Raw genomic sequence first — 17,870 nt, 5'->3', positions numbered from 1 at the left:
TAATATACTGCATATAATTATACATGTCCCTTTATGAAAAGGATCCCTTTTTGCTTTTAATAATTAAGGAGATAATATCTAGTTATTTTAGTTTTAAGGCCATCTCAGTTGGCTTTTTTTTTTTTTTATTACTCCTTTGAATTTCAAATAATCAAACAGGTGATCTGCAATGGAGGTATGTCTCATCATCTCATCCTTTTTTTTTTTTTTTTTCTTTTTTGCTTACATATTAATTCACTTATTTCTAGCTTAAGGCTGTTCACAAAATGTGAGGGACAGAACTGTGGTTATAACTGCTAATCCTGAATGCTGACTTAAGGTGTTAAAGAGCCTACCCATGATTTTTTTCTATATCAATCCATCCACTTTTTTTCTTTATTCCTATGACTGGATTACAGTCTATTCAATTTTCACAGGAAATATTTTGGAAATAGGCTCCCAAACTCCCTTTCTAATACGCACCATTTTCTGAATCTCTTATGGTTTCTACAAATTCATAGTTCCTTAAGTCTTTTGGGTTAGTTTTTTCCATCAAATTATTTCCATTGATGGTCCTTCTAACGTGTGAAACAAATAACATTGACTGGGATGTTTAGATTAGATGCTGCTTAAAGATATTCTAAACTCTATAAACATCTGTCTCGTGTAGGCACTAGAATATTTTCAGCAATGGCTCTCTATTCACACCAAAACTATGACTAAAAATCAACCTCAAATAGATAGTTCTCTTCTAAACAGCATTAATCACTAAGAGGCCGTGGAAAAGTGGGGTTTCTTATTAACAAGGAGGAAAGAGTAGAGCAATAACAGTAGAAGAGAATGGAGGACACACATAGGAAAAGAGGAATTATGAAACAAAGGCAAGAGGCTCAGGTTATGGTTCAGGGGGATCCAAAATAGAAATAGTTTCAGTTTCTCAAATTGGTTATTTTCCTTGGGGATGGACTTCATTAAAGAACAAATTCTCCATCTGTATTTATTGTGACAGCATCTTTAGTCCAATAAAAAATATAGACTATTGGACATTTGATGTTTTGAAATTTACCTCCCTTTTCATTCTAATAAGCTTCATAAATAAATAATTCTGTGCATATTAAATTCTACAAATAACTAGTCTAATTATAAATGATTTTTTCACTATGGCATAAAGGAAGATAAGCAAATTAATTATAATTTTAATTCAAAGGTATTTAAGTCACAGGAGTCTGGCCCAATTTGAGCACACATCTAGACCAAGATGAATCTAAAAGTGTAGGGCAATAACCTGTTGAATATGTTGCTTGTATTGCTTAGAACCTCAAGCTAACAGTTAGCCATCTTCAACTACAGACTCATGAAATCTGCAATTCTCATTAGAAGGAAAATGTGGCGAGATCTCTGTCTAAGTAAGGTTCTCATGGGCAAAATGACATGACTGAGGAAATTTCTCATACAGTTTTGATAGCTGACACAAGACAAATCATGTCCTAGAAAGATAACAGTTAGATCAGACCCTCTGACTTATCAACCCTCAGGACCTGGTGTTATAGACTTATGAGACCTATGTTTGCTTTCTTTGTTATGATTTTTTTTTTTTTTAATATTTACAACAAAAATTAAAAAAAAAAAAATACACACACAGAGACAAATAGCAGTGTTGTTAGTAAAAAGGCAATTTTCCAGGAAGGAAAATAATTTTCAACTCTTGGTGATGATAGCCACTTTAACTTGTGTGAGGTGATGGTAAATGTGGGTAAAAGGGATCAAATGTATGGTGATGGAAGGAGATCTGACTCTGGGTGGTAAACACACAATGTGACTTATAGATGGTGTTTCACAGAATTGTATACCTGAAACCTATGTAACTTTACTAACAATTGTCACCCCAATAAATTTTAATTAAAACAAAATTTTCAAATCTGATGTTATTCAAATTATTGCTAAAAATGTTGCTTACTACTAGAAAACAAAATAAACGTATTACATAGGAGCTTTATGAAAATAAATTGAATCTCAAATCTAATGTAGAATCTACCTTAATCTTACATTTTGACAGACATCCCTGAGCAAGAGGCTCAGGAACACATGAGCTCTTCTAATCAAAGGTCTTGAGCATGATTTCTTAACAGGATGTTGTTAGAACATTGAGGATCAGGACTGTTAAGCATCAACTCCCCAAAAGATTACTAGAATAGCCCATTTGATCAAGCAAAGATAAGCTTATTAGGCCTTTACAGAATCCTAATTGATCTCAGAAGAGGAAAGTGAGGAAACTTATAGTATTTTTAGACCCTGGGCTGGAGGAATTTCGAGCAGGTCTTGCGTTGTGGGGAACTGTTTGTGATTGGGCAAATTTTATGATATAATGACTTTGAGTTGGTGGAAACAGTGAAGGCTTGGTCTTAAGAAAAGGCTTGATGAACAAGCTGTTATTCTTGATAATCAGCCTACATATTTGGTCTACAGACTTATCTTCTATTAGCAAGTATTCCCTGGATCAAGGGTCTTAGTTATTTTTGCTTTTCCTCTGCATTATTTAACAGAGGAACAGAAAAATATGCCTGGTCTCAGAATTGTTAAACTTAGGGACTAAAGGAATGTTGGTTTCAGTTCTTACATATGTGGACATATTCTTCCTTTATTCAACAGCATATATATTGTAAACCTAAATTTTAATGTAATATAAGACTTGATCATAATATAATATAATATAATATAATATAATATAAAGTATAATATAATACTGGGTATTATATTAATTTTTGCTCCAAAAGACGCATTAGAGCTGATGGTCTGGCTAGGTTTTATTTTCAGGGAAACACAGTATTTTCAGTTTTCTCCTGAGTCATACTTGTTTTCCCTAAAATGAAATCATCATGTTTTAATTTTTCCTTAGCTAGTTCCCTGGAAAATTAGTAAGCCCCATATATGGGAAATCTTAACAAGATATTTGAGATGGAGAGGGATTTACTACACTTTATATATCCTGACATGATTTGGTGCATACTTTTTGAAATAAATTAGTCATTATTATACTCCAAGTCACTACCTGAGCAAATAGTCTGAGAATAGCTTGTTGGCATGCTGTGGTGTTTGTTGTTGTTGTGGTGGTGGTGTTTGTGCTTTTGTTGCTGTTTTGTTTTGTTTTTGTAGGAGAGGGTGACTTTCAGAACCTTGCAAAGTAGGCTGTCACCTATCAAACCTATTACATTTCTGTAGCTCTCAATAGGTGGCATAGAAGTTACCAGAGAGTAGCTAGAGTCAGTCAGCTTTGTATTCGTGCATGGCAAGAGGACTTCTGCTGAGAGGGAGAACACTCACAAAAATCTCAAGGCTAGAAACTAAATATTTCTAATAAATACCTGTGGAGTATACTTTTGTAACTTTATCATCTGTGTAAACATATTACTATTCTTTCTGCAAAGCCAGCATTCATACTTTAGAACCTAGGTTCTTTCATCTTCATGAAATAATTTGATTAATATATCCATTCAGAAAATAATTTTCTTTATCCATTACACATTAGTTGTTTAAAAAGAACAAACAGTTTGTATATACTGAGATTCAGTAAAAGCTTCATCAAATAAAGATAAGAGAAAGAATTTCTGGAATTGAGCTAGGATTATTCTTCATTTTCTCATCTATCTGACTACTTTAACTGCTTTGCATAAGTGATAAATGATTTTAAAAGAGAATTAAAGTGATAGTGAAATTTTCTTGCCCTGAAATTCATCAGTGGAATACAGCTGTAGATGTGGTTGTGTAGCACCATTTCTTTTGAAATATCATATTCTGTTAAAATAAATTATATAGATTTATTCTTTCTTATACATATTTACTAAAATAGTATAATATTTCAAACATCTATACATGTATCTCAACTTTTGTTCAAATATAGGTTCAAATATTTGAAATATTGTAGGTTAGTGCGTAAAACATTTTTATGGAACTATATGCAAGAACAAAAGAAAAAAGTATTTTCTTGCAGGCATTTTCTACTTTTAAATATTAAACCCTGCATTGAATGATGAATTTGTTTTCTCACTTCATGATCCATTTACACATAAACCTTTGTGAATGGCTCCATCTAAAAGATAGCAGAATCCTTGAAATGAGAAAAAAATAGCACCTCTGAAAAGAGCTGTATTCAACAAGAAAATCATCAATCACAACATGGTTTGAAACATAGTTTCAAAATATTATTGAAAAAGGCATACAAAAAGATATGAACTAGTCAAAATTTTGAAATTTTACAAACATGATTTTAGGCCATGCTTGTATGTCTCTAGCCAAAATGAGGTAGAGCTTTCGTTTTTGTCATTTTAGCTATATCTTCCTGAATAAACATTACATCCATATTGCAGTTGAGCCAATGTAGCCATTTGCATGCTGAAGTGTTATTTTATCTTTGGGCAAAACAGGAAATACTTCTTGTATCTGTGATCTCTGAACCATGAGAATGATAATATTAGAATGAGAGGCAGAAGAGTGGGATAAATGAAATTATCAAGGAAGTGAGTTAACGCTTCATAAAAATATTTATTTTCAATGCTCTCCATTATAGAATAGCTAAGGTTTAAATTGAAATTGTTAACTGTTACATAAATATAATCTCTTTCCCTAAATTTAATAATAGGGAACTGAAAGCTCAGTGGAATACTTGATTTATGGAGTTGCAAAGGTATTGAAAGAAGAGATTTCAATAAGCAAGATATGGTAACAATCTGATCCAGGTTTTTAGCTTCTAATCACTATGATATTCTTGATGAAACATATGGCATTAATACAAGTTCAATTACTAGCTGAGCCTTTAACTCAAATCTTAAACCAGCTGGTGCTTTTGAGCTCTAGGACAAGCAAGCTTTGCAAAAATGTGTGGGAATGGCAAATAAGGAGGATGCTTTCTCTATACCTCACTCTTGCTAACAACAGATTTTCAAGAAGATTGACAGAGAGGGGGGAAAACAAACATCTCCTAAAGGAGAAGAGGCTCCACCCAGATGTTTTCAGTAAAGGTGAGAAAATAGACGATAAACAAACAAACAAACAAACAAAAACGTAAAGAACAAAGAATGAGAGAGAGAATAAGAGAAAAAGTAGGATGTAGTTCTTTCCAGAAGGTGAAGTAGAAGTTCACTCTTACTACCTGGGTGGTGGCCCTCACAGAGGAAAGCAGGCCCAAATGCACTATTTCCTCTGTGGGCTCCCCTGGCTATACCTGGAAAACAGCTCAGCCTCTGTGATGGAGGCCTGTTAAAATATCCTTAACCAATCAGCATGATAGATGGAGGAAGTGGTAAATTCCCTTCTAGTCTATGGAGATTGATAGTTTCATCCCACATCAGAGGCTGACTTACAGACCTGTAGAATCATTGATCATGATCTAAGAAGGAAATTTCTTATTGCTTTTTTCAAAAACTATTTTCCTTCTTTTGGTTGGCTATTTGTCCAGATCTTTTGAACATTTAAATACAGATGTGGTAATTTATTGTTTGCTACATAATAATTCATAAAGAAAATTCTTCATATACATGATTATCAAATTTGCTTAGCTCGGGTGCACTAACAAACAATACATCTTATCTGTGATTTTATTTGAAAGGAATCATCTTGCAAGCTCCTATCCTGACTGTACCTAGGCTCATATAAAATAAATACTAATGTAAATGTAAATTGCTTTCTACATTTTGTTTAGTTGGCATTTTTAGGATAGAAATTATGTGAATCTTTTAATGAAAATACCTTATTCACTTTTGCTTAGCATTCTCTTAAGGTTCAGGAAATTTATGCAGGTCATAAAATACAACCCAAAACATATTGTTTTAAATATGCTTCCTGCACACAGAGGATATCATTTTCTTTGCTTAAGTCATTTGTGAAAGCAGCATCAAATGTACACAATTTTATTAGACGAACCAAACATCAGCACTATATAATTCATGATACGGTATTCACAAAGGGGGGTAAATCAAGCATCAAATTCCTGGAAACAGAGGACTTGAAACACCTCCAGAAGGTACCAGGGCATGCTAACTAATGGAAAACTAGTTCACATCCAAAAGGTCAGAGCCTGAAGGCTTAGAACAATATTCAAATAAATGCGAAGGAAATGTTCCAGATAGAGTCTTCTAAGGTCTGTCAATATGTAAATTTTCTAATTAGATCAATGAAAATAGAATAAGTACCTTCTGTTACAAGAAAAGTGCAACACTGAGTTAAACTGTCAGTATGCAAATATACCAAGTAGAGCCTCAAAAACAGTATTCTACAAGGGAGAGTTGAAGAATGGGAAGGAAAGAAAGTTTTACTTATTTTTTGCCCGAGTATATATTTTATGTAGGGTTTTTTCCCCTTTATAATTGGTAAAGCCTGTGGTGCTTAAAGAATGGGAACTAATAGATCCAAAAGTCAAGTATATTTAGCTTTCCCCCCAATAGACCTTCCCAAATAATTTGGAAAGAAACCAACTCAAAACTAGTTGTCTCCCAGGATCTTTAGAGAGTCTGATGTGGGTTTTGCCACGTTTAAAATGAGATAAGGAATGAAAGAGAAGAGCTTAATCTAGCCCTCTGTTCCCTGGAATCCACATGTATGAAATGCTACTTTACTTCATGTGGAGAGTTGTTCAAAAAAAAGTTGCTGCCTACCTGTATCTCCATGGTAATGTCAAGAGAAAAAAGGATCTCTAAGGTAACCAGAAACCAAACGAAAATAAGATTTCTAGGTTAACATTCTATTAATCAGAAGTGATTTCAAAAGAAATATAACTTCTAGAAATGATAGTTGAATCATGATAATTAAGATTTATATCATTTAACTAGTACACTCTTTCACAAGCTCATTTACGTTGCTGCCTTAAAATATTTCTGCTTCTCTTATGCTCTAATCTGCCAAGGAATTCGAAATTCCCAGCATCAGAGATTCATTCATTATTGTTTTTGTTTGTTTGTTTTGTTTTGTATTGGACCCTCCCAAAATCTGTATAAGTCATTGCCTTCCATTTACTTGTTAGCATTAATTATATGTCAGATAAATTATCAATAACTAAGTAATGCATTAAGGTGCATTGAATTGAGTCAGTATTAATTTACATCAAAGAACTGTCCCCAACATGATAGTTTATAGCCACAGGTTTGTTACTTGACAATAGAAGATGGAGAGAAGGACCAGATAATAAGACCCTACCAGGAAAATCTCTGCCTGGTACATACCAAGGACTGTCCATATTTCATCTTGAGGCCTGAGATACCTGCATGACATTGGTCTTGGAAGAAGGGAGGGTTGTATGCTGATAGGCCAAAGGAAAGATTCATTTCAGACCATCATATGACAAAAGGAGAGAGTTAAATATGAATCACCTACCACATGGATTTGCTAATTGGCTTATACTGACACATAACTGAAACCCTCAGAAGGAAGCTTAGGTCTATAGCAAATGCCCCTATTTCTTTCATAACCACAACACTTCTATTTTATTCTGCCCCTTGAGTCTGAGATTGATAAATGCTACACCAATTCCTTTAATCCCTAAAATAAAATTAATTATATAACATCTAGATTACTCTGAAGCAGATTCTACAGCATTAGTATTCTTTGAAGGAAAAGCAATTGGAACATAAAATTTGTAAAAACCTCTCCCTTCCCCATCCCTGATGAAAGATTTTGATAGATATATTTTCAGTAAATAGAGAGGTTAGAGGAAATTTGAAAAAGATTGATTAATGCTAGTGTAATTTATTTAGAGTGTGGATTGTACATACCTCAGTGCATGAAATTTAAATATATTTTTGGGTTTACCAATTACACTTGGATATAATTTCTATACTCCCACCATTGAAAATAATGGTTTTTAACTTAAATGTAACACAAAAGCATAAAAATATTCTATTTTAAAAATTTAGAATTTGAAAACTGGAATGTAGCATGTCATCAGAACATATGTGGTGATATACTGAAGAGATATGTTTTACCAGAAGCATTCCTTTCAATCTGCTTCTATTCTAGGTGATGTTTAAAAATATCCTATTTTTCCAACCTTCTTTATTTTTCTGATAATTCTACCTTAGATAATCATTGGTAGTTGGATTGTACTTACAACTTACTAAACGGATTACAGCTTTTCTTTATTTAAAATCAAGCCATTTTTAAATGGGGTGGGGGAATACTATCCCACAAATAGTTTGTACCTTCAGGGAGTTGGGCTGTGAGTGGCTATCAAATGACTCATTAGTCAGGATGCCTTTGTTTCTGTGCTGGTAGGAAAGTTAGAAGGTTAATGAAGACTCCAAATCTTCATTAACACTTCTCTCTATAATGTTATCCTGCCAGACTAGGTCTATCTGCATAGATTAATCCTTTTCTGGATTTCTCCTGCTGTCGGATTATTTCACTGACCAATTAGATATTGTCAGCACAGGTCAAGTATCAAAATGCCACTATCCAAACATTAAGTCTATTTAGATTCTCTCAGGATGTGGAAATATGGATACAATAGCTGCAAGCTTTAAAAGGAATTATAGTGGCAAGGAATGAACCACATAGTAAGAGATTGTTCTATGAGATGACTTCTACTTGGCTGCATGTAATGCAGAAAGTTGCAATACAGTATTCAGAATGCTATTAACATAAGTCATGAGTTTAAAACTTTTTGTATACACTCTAGGTCATTAGTATAATACTATCTATCTATCTATCTATCTATCTATCTATCTATCTACATATAGAGGGAGAGAGAGAGAGAAAGATAGCTTAAATAGATAGGCATATTATATATGTAATATATACATATGTAAAAAAAGATATTTATGTGTATCTAAAGGGTATGTACATGCGTGCATGTATGTATCTTTTAAATACACATATATGTATATAAATATATGAATATGTGTGTATGTGTATAAATACAATGAGAAATTATACATAGTAGCACAGAGAATTGTATGAAATCACTGAAACAATTTTCAAATCTGTCTTAGGTAAAGCACTGTCCAGTAGAACTTTCTGTAATGATGAAAATGTTCTATAATTGGTCCTATACAATATGGTAGCTGCTGTCCTCATGTGGTTATGGAACACTTGAAATGTGGCTACCATGTCTGAAGAACTACATTTTAATTAAATTGAATTTTAATTAATTGAAATATAAATGGCCAAATGTACTTAATAGACACAATGTTGAACAGTAAAGACAATAGATAATGTCTTGAAATATCAGAGCATATTTGGGTCGAGCCTTGATGAATAAGTTAGGGGTTTTCCAAGCAGATAATAATTAGGCAGGGATAAGATATGTTGCAGAGAGAACAGTATTCTCTATTGTTTATGCATTCATTCATTTAAAAAGTCTTCATTATAATAACACCAAATATGTGTCAATTGTTTGCAATGTCTATACTAATCCATTTTCTTTCTACATTATCCTGTGAAACAGGTACTGATATTATCTAATTTACAAATGTGGAAACTGAGATATGGAAAGATTAATTAACTCTCAACACAGCTGGTAGCTGCAGAGACAGAATTTAAACTTAGGGCATCAGCTCTAAAGCCTATGTCTTAACCTTCATGCCACATAGTATATAGTATGCCAACCATGGATGAAATCAGGTCCTTTAACTTTAAGTGGCTACACTGGTGTCTACTGGGAAATGGGACATTCAATTAATTCACTGAAAAAAATACATATTTGTGTGTTTTGATTTCAGACTCTATTTAAGGTCCTTGAGAGAAAAAGGCAAATAAAACACAAACTTACTCCTCAGGGTTTTAGAATCTTTCTAAGATTCACTGAAATACTAGAAGGGAATGTTAGCTGTCTGGGGCAATTGTGGAGTCCTCAGAGAAAGTGACCATTGCAAAAAAGTGTAGCAGCTTACTATTCAAAGAAGTGGGAAAGCAGAATTTCCTCATGAAATAGATCATCTGCCAAAAGGAAAAGGTGAATAAAAATATTGGGGATGAACAGGATTGGAAAATCATAGGGACAGTGAATAGACTTCTAAATAAGTACCAGAGCTTGTGGATTGAAGAAATTTGGGGTTTGAGGCCAGGCAGGGAAGTTAGAATAAGATAATAAGAGGATGTTATACTAGGGGAGGAAAACACCAGAGAATGTTAAGCAGAGGAGATATATGAGGAAATATATATTTGGGATCCTGAAGGAACACTAATAAGAATTAAAGTTTTTACTACAATGTTGAATATAAAACAAAAAAAGCCATGACCTAAGATACTGTGGTGCCCTGAAGTAGCTTGGTGACAAATTCATACTCTTCCCTCCAAGGGCCCTGCTGTAGGAAGGCATAATTTTCTACCCCTACTTGTTCTCTGGAATAATGTGGACATTAGATGGCCTCCTCCCTCTGAGACTCATACAGTTCATGGTTATAGTACATTAAAGTGCATTATTAAGGATTACATAAGTACAGGGGACAAACATCTGTACTAATATTAGAAATTCTATAAACTCATAAGGACAGCAAATTTAGGTTAGTGTTGAAAATGTATCCTCAGTAGCCTCAATGCTACTCATTGTCTAAGACAGTAAGATAGATACAGTCTGAATGTTGTGTTATCCATTATTTGCCCAGGAAAATGGTAGGAAGGAACTCATTAGGAAGCAAATAACATTTATTTTCGTTTAGAACTCACTTATTTGTAATGGTAACTTGAGAAGGTAGCTTAACTCTTGGGTTTGTCTTCCGACATATCAAATGGTGCCAATAAACTTTGACTGATTTACCTCACGGCCATAACTTTGAATATCAAGTGAACTAACAGAAGTGTTTCACTTTATGAGACTGTAGCATGAAATGGCAATTGAAGACTGTGATTATGGTAGGAAAACTCCCTCATTGAACCAATGGATTCTAAATGCTTAACATATCCCAAACTTTGTACCAATATTACGTTCAAAAATAAGTAATAGCACCCACCTGCAAATGATGGAGTACACAGCACATAATGAAAAAAATATACCAACATAAAAACTTTAAAAATGGAAATTCGTAAGATTGGTGTATACACAACAGTAGGTAACATCAGAAGAGTGAGGTTAAAGGAGCTTTCATGGAAGAGGGGATTTTAGCTGTTACTTACAGCCACATGTCACAGAGTGCACCCCAGTCCTGGGTCAATTTCTTTTTGTATCCAATGGTACTAATTGTATAATTATTGGTAAAGACTTTAAGTGAGATCTGTGGCTCCATCTATATCCATAAATGAAGTCTTAATCTTTATTTAAGAATTTTCTAAAGAACAAAATAAACAAACAAACAAAACCGAAAGAGACTCATGGATACAGAGAACAAACTGATGGTCTCAGGGAGGGGGTTGGGTAGCTAGGTGAAAAATGTGATGGAGCAAAGAAATACAAATTGGTAGTTATAAAATAGTCACAGGGATATAAAGTACAGCATAGAGAATACAGTCAGTAATGTTTCAACAACTATGTATGGTGTGCTAGGTGGGCACTATACTAATTGGGGGGATCACTGCATAAATTATAAAAATGTCTAACCACTATGCTGCACACCTAAAAGTAGTATAAAATAATACTGAATGTCAACTGTAACTGAAAAATGAATAATAAAAAGAATATTCTAACTTATAACATTAATTAGTAAGACCATGTATTATTTTCAATAATTTTAAGTTTTGTTTCTATGTAGAATATTTTGATGAACAATTATTATCACAATGCCAAATATCTAGGTGCTAGGCTACATTTATACATAACCACAACCAATACAATTAGGGAGAGATTTTCTTATTTCAGATTATTTCTGTACTAGGTTCTTTCATTTTGGTTTGTTTTGATTCTTATTTTTCTCTATAGGCTGTATGATCAATTCCAAATTACTTTTCATGGGCAAGCACAATTGCTGGACAACATTTTGAGGATATCAAGAGCATATTACTTTAACTCCTCATTTTTCTCAAAGATTGGTAAAAAATATGCCTTCACAAGGAAGCTAGTGGGAAGTCCACTTCAGGTCAGGTATTTCACCTACCATTTATGGAGCTGGGGAAGATTTTAGTGTGGTTGAAGTATTCTTACAAAGAAAACTGGGTACTCTTGCAAAAATGAAAGATGTGATGGTCTTAGCTTTTCTGTTATATGTGAGGTAGATGGTGAATCTAGTCCATAACAAGGGATAAATGAACAAGAAGTTTTTTTGGGGGGAGGGGAAGAGTTAGGAATACAATAACCTATATAACATACTATACTATATCATAAACTTAGATTCTATCCCTTTTTACCCCTTTGTGCTCACTTTTGTGTTACTGTTAAAAGTGGTTTTTGACATTGGAAGGAGAATCATAGACTAGAACATAGGCATAGCCCTATAAGCCTAAAGTACAAGCTCTCCTCACAGACCAGAGGATTTGAGGTTGTTACCAGACAGTCATATTTTTGGACAGACATTTCCGTGGGTTACCAAGAAAGCATTATGAAGTTTTCTTTTCATCTCATGTTTGTTGTTGTTGTTGTTGTTGCTAATCATGAGACCTAGGCTTTGATCCAGACAGAAATATTCTATCAAGTTTTTCACGTGCCAAATTGTTGGGGAGCCTGAGACATGAGGTGCACAAATATTATATTCTTACTGACTATTGCTAGCTTTCATTGGGTTATCAAAATATAAATCCTCTCCTCTTCTAGAAAACACTTCTGCTTCTTATATGTACTCTCACTATAATCTCAGTTCTTGCAACTGAATTTCTAAATGGTATAAATTCATCAAGGATAATTTGGGACTTCAGTGGCCACTTTGGGGTACATTTCACTTGAACAAAATTATTTATTTCAGAAACATCTTAGAAGAGCTTGGGGAAAGAATTTATCACACCCAAAGGGAAAGGATTTTTTTGTTTGGTTTGCAGAGGTCTCCAAACAAAATTTTGAATCAAAAATTGCTTCAATAAAATATTCTTTGCCCGAAGCTAGTGATTAATTTAACAAACTTAAGCAAGACAAACTAGATTCATTCTCCTAGTATATTCTCCCTATTGTTGCCCTCCAATTACCCCTTCACGTCTACTCCTCCCTCATCCCCCTTAATCTTCTGATCGCTCCTGTTACACAACTCTGTCTACCCCTCCTTCCTTTTCCTCCTGTCCAGATCCCCTACATAACTCCAACAACTCTCCTAAAATCCAAAATGCAAGTTGCCTTTAAAAGTTTATCCTTCCCATGACCTAGGTATACAGTTAACAGTAAAATTTAAAACATGGACCCAAGTTAAATTAATACCTATAACTAAAATTCCCCTGAACCTAAACAAGATATGCAAACATTCAAAGAAGCATTTAGAATTATTTTGGTTGTATATGACTCAGGGTTATCTGACTTGTATCAGTTTCTACACATGTCAAAACCACAGATGCTAAATCCCGAATGGCAAAACTTGATTGGGCTGGCACAAAAAGGGACTTACAAGATCCAACTTTCTACAAAAAACCAGAGATCATAAAAAAGGGGGCAGTATAGTAGGTCAAAAGTCAAAAAAAAAAAAAAAATACCTAAAACATTTTTAATACTGACAAATTGAACCAGAATTCAATCATGAAAATAAACGAAAAGGTAACTATAAGAGATATTCAGAACAGACTAGAAAAAAATCCGCCAACAATATTCTGGAGTTAAAGAAAGTACTGATGTAACAGCAGTCATTTAATGGCAGATTGTAAATGGAGTTAAACCTGAAATTGGAGACTTAATTAAAGAAACAGAAATCAGAATTAGATATAGCTCCTTTAGCTGAACTACAACACCTGGAAGAACATTTTGAAAGGACTGTAGAACAAGTACGAGACAGAACCCAAAGTAAGTTGTGGCCCTGCAGTTCAAACACCTAGGTGGCCCATTTTCCACCCAACCACCTACTGGCAAGAACACGTATAAAAATAGTAAACAGAAGAGAAACTGGAAAAAAGACTGTCTCATCTTATAAAAGAAAAACCAAGTCAAAGAAAAATCCATCAATTAAGATCAATGAGGAAGCTCTGAAAAAGAAAGCACCCAATATGCTGTCATAACCTTAAACACTAAAGATGAATTAATAATAAATACAAATGGCCACCGTCATTAGTCCTTGGTATATAAAGTTGCTCTGTTTTTACACTGAACCATGCCATCTTTGCTCAATTTCTTCCTTGACTTAGAACTACCACACTGATGGTATTTCAAATAACCCACAGATTTTTCCTAACTCCCAACCCTTAACCCTTGGGCCCTTGACAGAAACTCAATTTTTTCTGTGCTGCAATACCACTTCTGAAAATATAATAGGGAGAGACTCAATAAATGGAATTGTAATATTAAATGAACACCTGAAGAACATGATACAACTTACCTTTGTACAACCGAATATACACTATTCTCTTCCTGAGAAAAGAAAGTAAAGTCCTTGAGTGATGATTACTCTTCTCTTTGATAGTCTATAGCTTAAATACTATGATGTAAAGTTAATAATACTTAAACACTACGATATAAACTCAACATACAAAAAGGGGGTAAGAGAGTGAGGACAACAAAGAGATATAAAGATATTATACAAACATACTAATAACAGAGCAAGAAGTACATACTCACTATAATTGCAGTCCTGTTTCTGTAACTGATCATGTAGTTGTAGCTGGTACATATAACAACCTCCTTCCATCCAGCACCTTGAATGGCCATGGTTGTCTACCTACTAGAGTAATGCAAACCTTTATTCCTAAAGGGTCTGTGCCATTAATAGTCCCACTTGAATCAGTTTGCTGTTTTCCATTGTTATTCATCAGAGGACCTGGTCATACTAAGAGACAACCTAAGGAATCGCCATTGTGCAGTGGTAGTCCACTTTGCTCTTGGGAGTCAGGGTCAATCCCCCTGGTTAGTGTAGGACAGTAGTTCCCTTCTTTGTTCAGAGCTATGAGAAGCCTAAAGTGGCTGGACTGCAGTCTTAACTTTTAGTTCAATAGAGTCATCGCTGTGTCTCCTAGTGAAAGTATTACTCCCTTTGGAACTAAGCCTTCTAGACAAGCAGAGAATAAGGCCATGGGGAGAGAAAGCAACATTTTTACTAGTGAGTCACTAGGAAAAATAATGACTGGTGTAACTCTGATTTCCACCCATTGATTCCTGGATCTATGAATTCTGGTTCTGGGAGAATCAGAACCAAATATTGGACACTGATTTGGAACTCATACAGCCTTCTGAAGAACTTTACCCTAGCCCTGCAAATTATTGTCACCTAGCTAATACTGTCATTTACTATTCAAAAGGCCATTCTATCGTTCTATCAAGACACCTGTTTCAGGATGGTGCATCATTCTATCAAGACACCTGTTTTCAGCATGGTAAGACTGGTGAATTTTATGAGCATAGGTTCATTTCTCCACTTTTTGTTTTGCTGTCAAGTGAGTACCTTGATCAAAAGTAATGCTGTGTGGAACACTGTGATGGTGGATAAGACATTCTGTAAGTCTACAGAAGATAGCTGTAGTAGATTCATCATGTCCAGGAAATACAAATCTGTACCCAGAGCGAATTTATTTCAATAATGGCAAAACACTGCCCATTCAATGAAGTGGTCCAATGTAATCAACCTGCCATCAAGTAGCTGGCTGATGTGATACCATATCAGGGATTCAGTGTTGGTCTCTGCTGCTGGCAGACTGGGCACTCAGTATCGGCTTTGGCCAAGTCAGCCTTGGTGAGTGGAAGTCCATATTTAGTTCAAACATATATTCCATCCCTGCCACCAAGGCCACTTTGTTCATGATCCCATTAGGTGATGACGGGCTGTCTGAGAAAGGGGGCTAACCAGGAGCCCCAGAACAGGTCACTTCATCCACTTGATTACTAAAGTCCCCCTCTGATGAGATCACCCTTTGATGGGCATTCATTTTGGACACCAAGGTCTGTATGTTTTCTGTTTTGTTTTGTTTTGTTTTTGCCCAGTCATAGAGGACAGTCCACATACTTCTTCCCCGAATTTTCTTGTAATGGATTTTCCAATATTGCTCCTTCTAAGTCCAAGACCCTCCAACCAAATTATTGGATACATAAATTGGTATATAATCACTCATCTGACCATTTCTCCTTCCAAGCAAAATGAACAACCAGGAGCACTTTTTGAAATGCTGCCCCCTGGGAGGATTTCCCTTCACTACTCTCCTTCATGGATGTCTCAGAAAGGGAAAGTGGTGCTTTCAACTTTTGGGTGATGCTGGCATATCCTACTGAACTCTCTGTAACCCAGGAATAAGTCTTCCCTTTCTCTGTCATATGATAGCAGAGAACTCCCTTTGAGGCCAATGGGTATAGGTTAAAATAAAGAAGGTAGTGTGGTTGAAGTGAGACCATGGCATTTGGGCCACTTCTCCATGTAACATATCTGTGTCTTCAGAATCTGCTCAGGCCCAATCATGTATATATCATTTCCATTTGATAGTGGAATGCTGCTCTGCATGCCCAAATTTATGGCTTGGTGGGTCAGTATGACCCAGTTCATGATGAACAGCTCAAACTGTATAGTAAGTAGGTGGACCAATGTTTAGTGTTCAGTCTTTTGGGTCCCAGTAGTAAGCTAAAATCTTTCTCAAAAGGAAAGTAGTTATCTGCAGGGGATGGCAGAGCTTTGCTCCAAAATCCTAAGGGCCTGTAATGATTTACCTAAATGGGTCTGCCAAAGGCTCCAAACAGCATTCTGACACTGACACTTCAATGCACCATCAAATCTGTTGGGTCACATGGCCAAGTGGCAGAACAACCTGCACAGCACCTGGACCTGCTGCAGAGCCTTCTCTTGTTCTGGGACCCACTCAACACTGGCAGTTTGATGGGTCAATTGGCATATGGGCCAGAATGACACACCTAAATGAGACATATTTTGTCTCCAAACTCCAAGAGGCCCACTAGGCATGTGTCTCATTTTGATTGCTGGAGGGGCCAGAGGCAACAAACTACCCTTCTTTCCAGAAGGGATATCTCTATATGCTGCACATAACTGACTCCTAGATATTTCACTGAAGTCACAAGTCCCTTAGTGATTGTCAGATTTCCCACCTGCAACACGGAAATGTCTTACTAATAAATCCAGAGTAGTTGCTTCTTCTTGCTTACCTGATTGAACCAGTATAATGTCAGCAGTATAGTGGATCCGTGTGATATCATGTGGAAGGGAAAGGCACTCATTTCCTGCAAACTAAATTATGACATAGGGCTGGAGAACTAATATACCCCTGATGTACAACACTGGAGGTGTATCTCTGGCTACCAGCTGAAAGCAAACTGCTTCTGGTTGTCTTTGTTTAAAAATATGGAGGAAAAAGGCATTTTCATGATTGATAACTGCATATCAGGAAACAGCGTATATGTTATTTTGCTGAAGCAAGGAAACCACATTTGGTACAGCAGCTGTGATTGGAGTCACTACATGGTTGAACTCATGCTAATCCACTGTCTTCCTCTAAGATCTGTGCAGGCCAAATAGGTGACTTGCATGGGGATGTGGTGGGAATCACCACTCCTACATCTTTCATGTCATTGGCCGTGGTGACAATCCTTCCAGGAATGCAGCATTACTTTTGGTTATTATTTTCCTAGTTAGAGGCAATTCTAGTGGCTTCCATATGGCCTTAAACCCATGATAGCCCTCACTCCACAAGGAACCAATGTTGGGATACTGACAGCTGCTGATTATGTTTATTTCAAGTATGCATTCCGATCTGGAAAGTAACCACAGGATGGGTTTAGGGATCAACTGAGGCCATTTTAACAAAAATCTGAGCTAAAACTTGATTGTTCATCTGACTTCCATAAGACCCTATTTTGACCAGTGAACCACAGTAACATCTTGAGTCTCTTAGAATTAGTTTTGGTTCAGAACCAGTGTCCA

The sequence above is a fragment of the Rhinolophus sinicus genome, linkage group LG05 (assembly GCF_036562045.2).
Source record: "Rhinolophus sinicus isolate RSC01 linkage group LG05, ASM3656204v1, whole genome shotgun sequence".
NCBI classification, from domain to species: domain Eukaryota; kingdom Metazoa; phylum Chordata; class Mammalia; order Chiroptera; family Rhinolophidae; genus Rhinolophus; species Rhinolophus sinicus.
The sequence above is the reverse complement of the archived record's forward strand: the minus strand, read 5'-3'. Positions refer to the sequence as shown.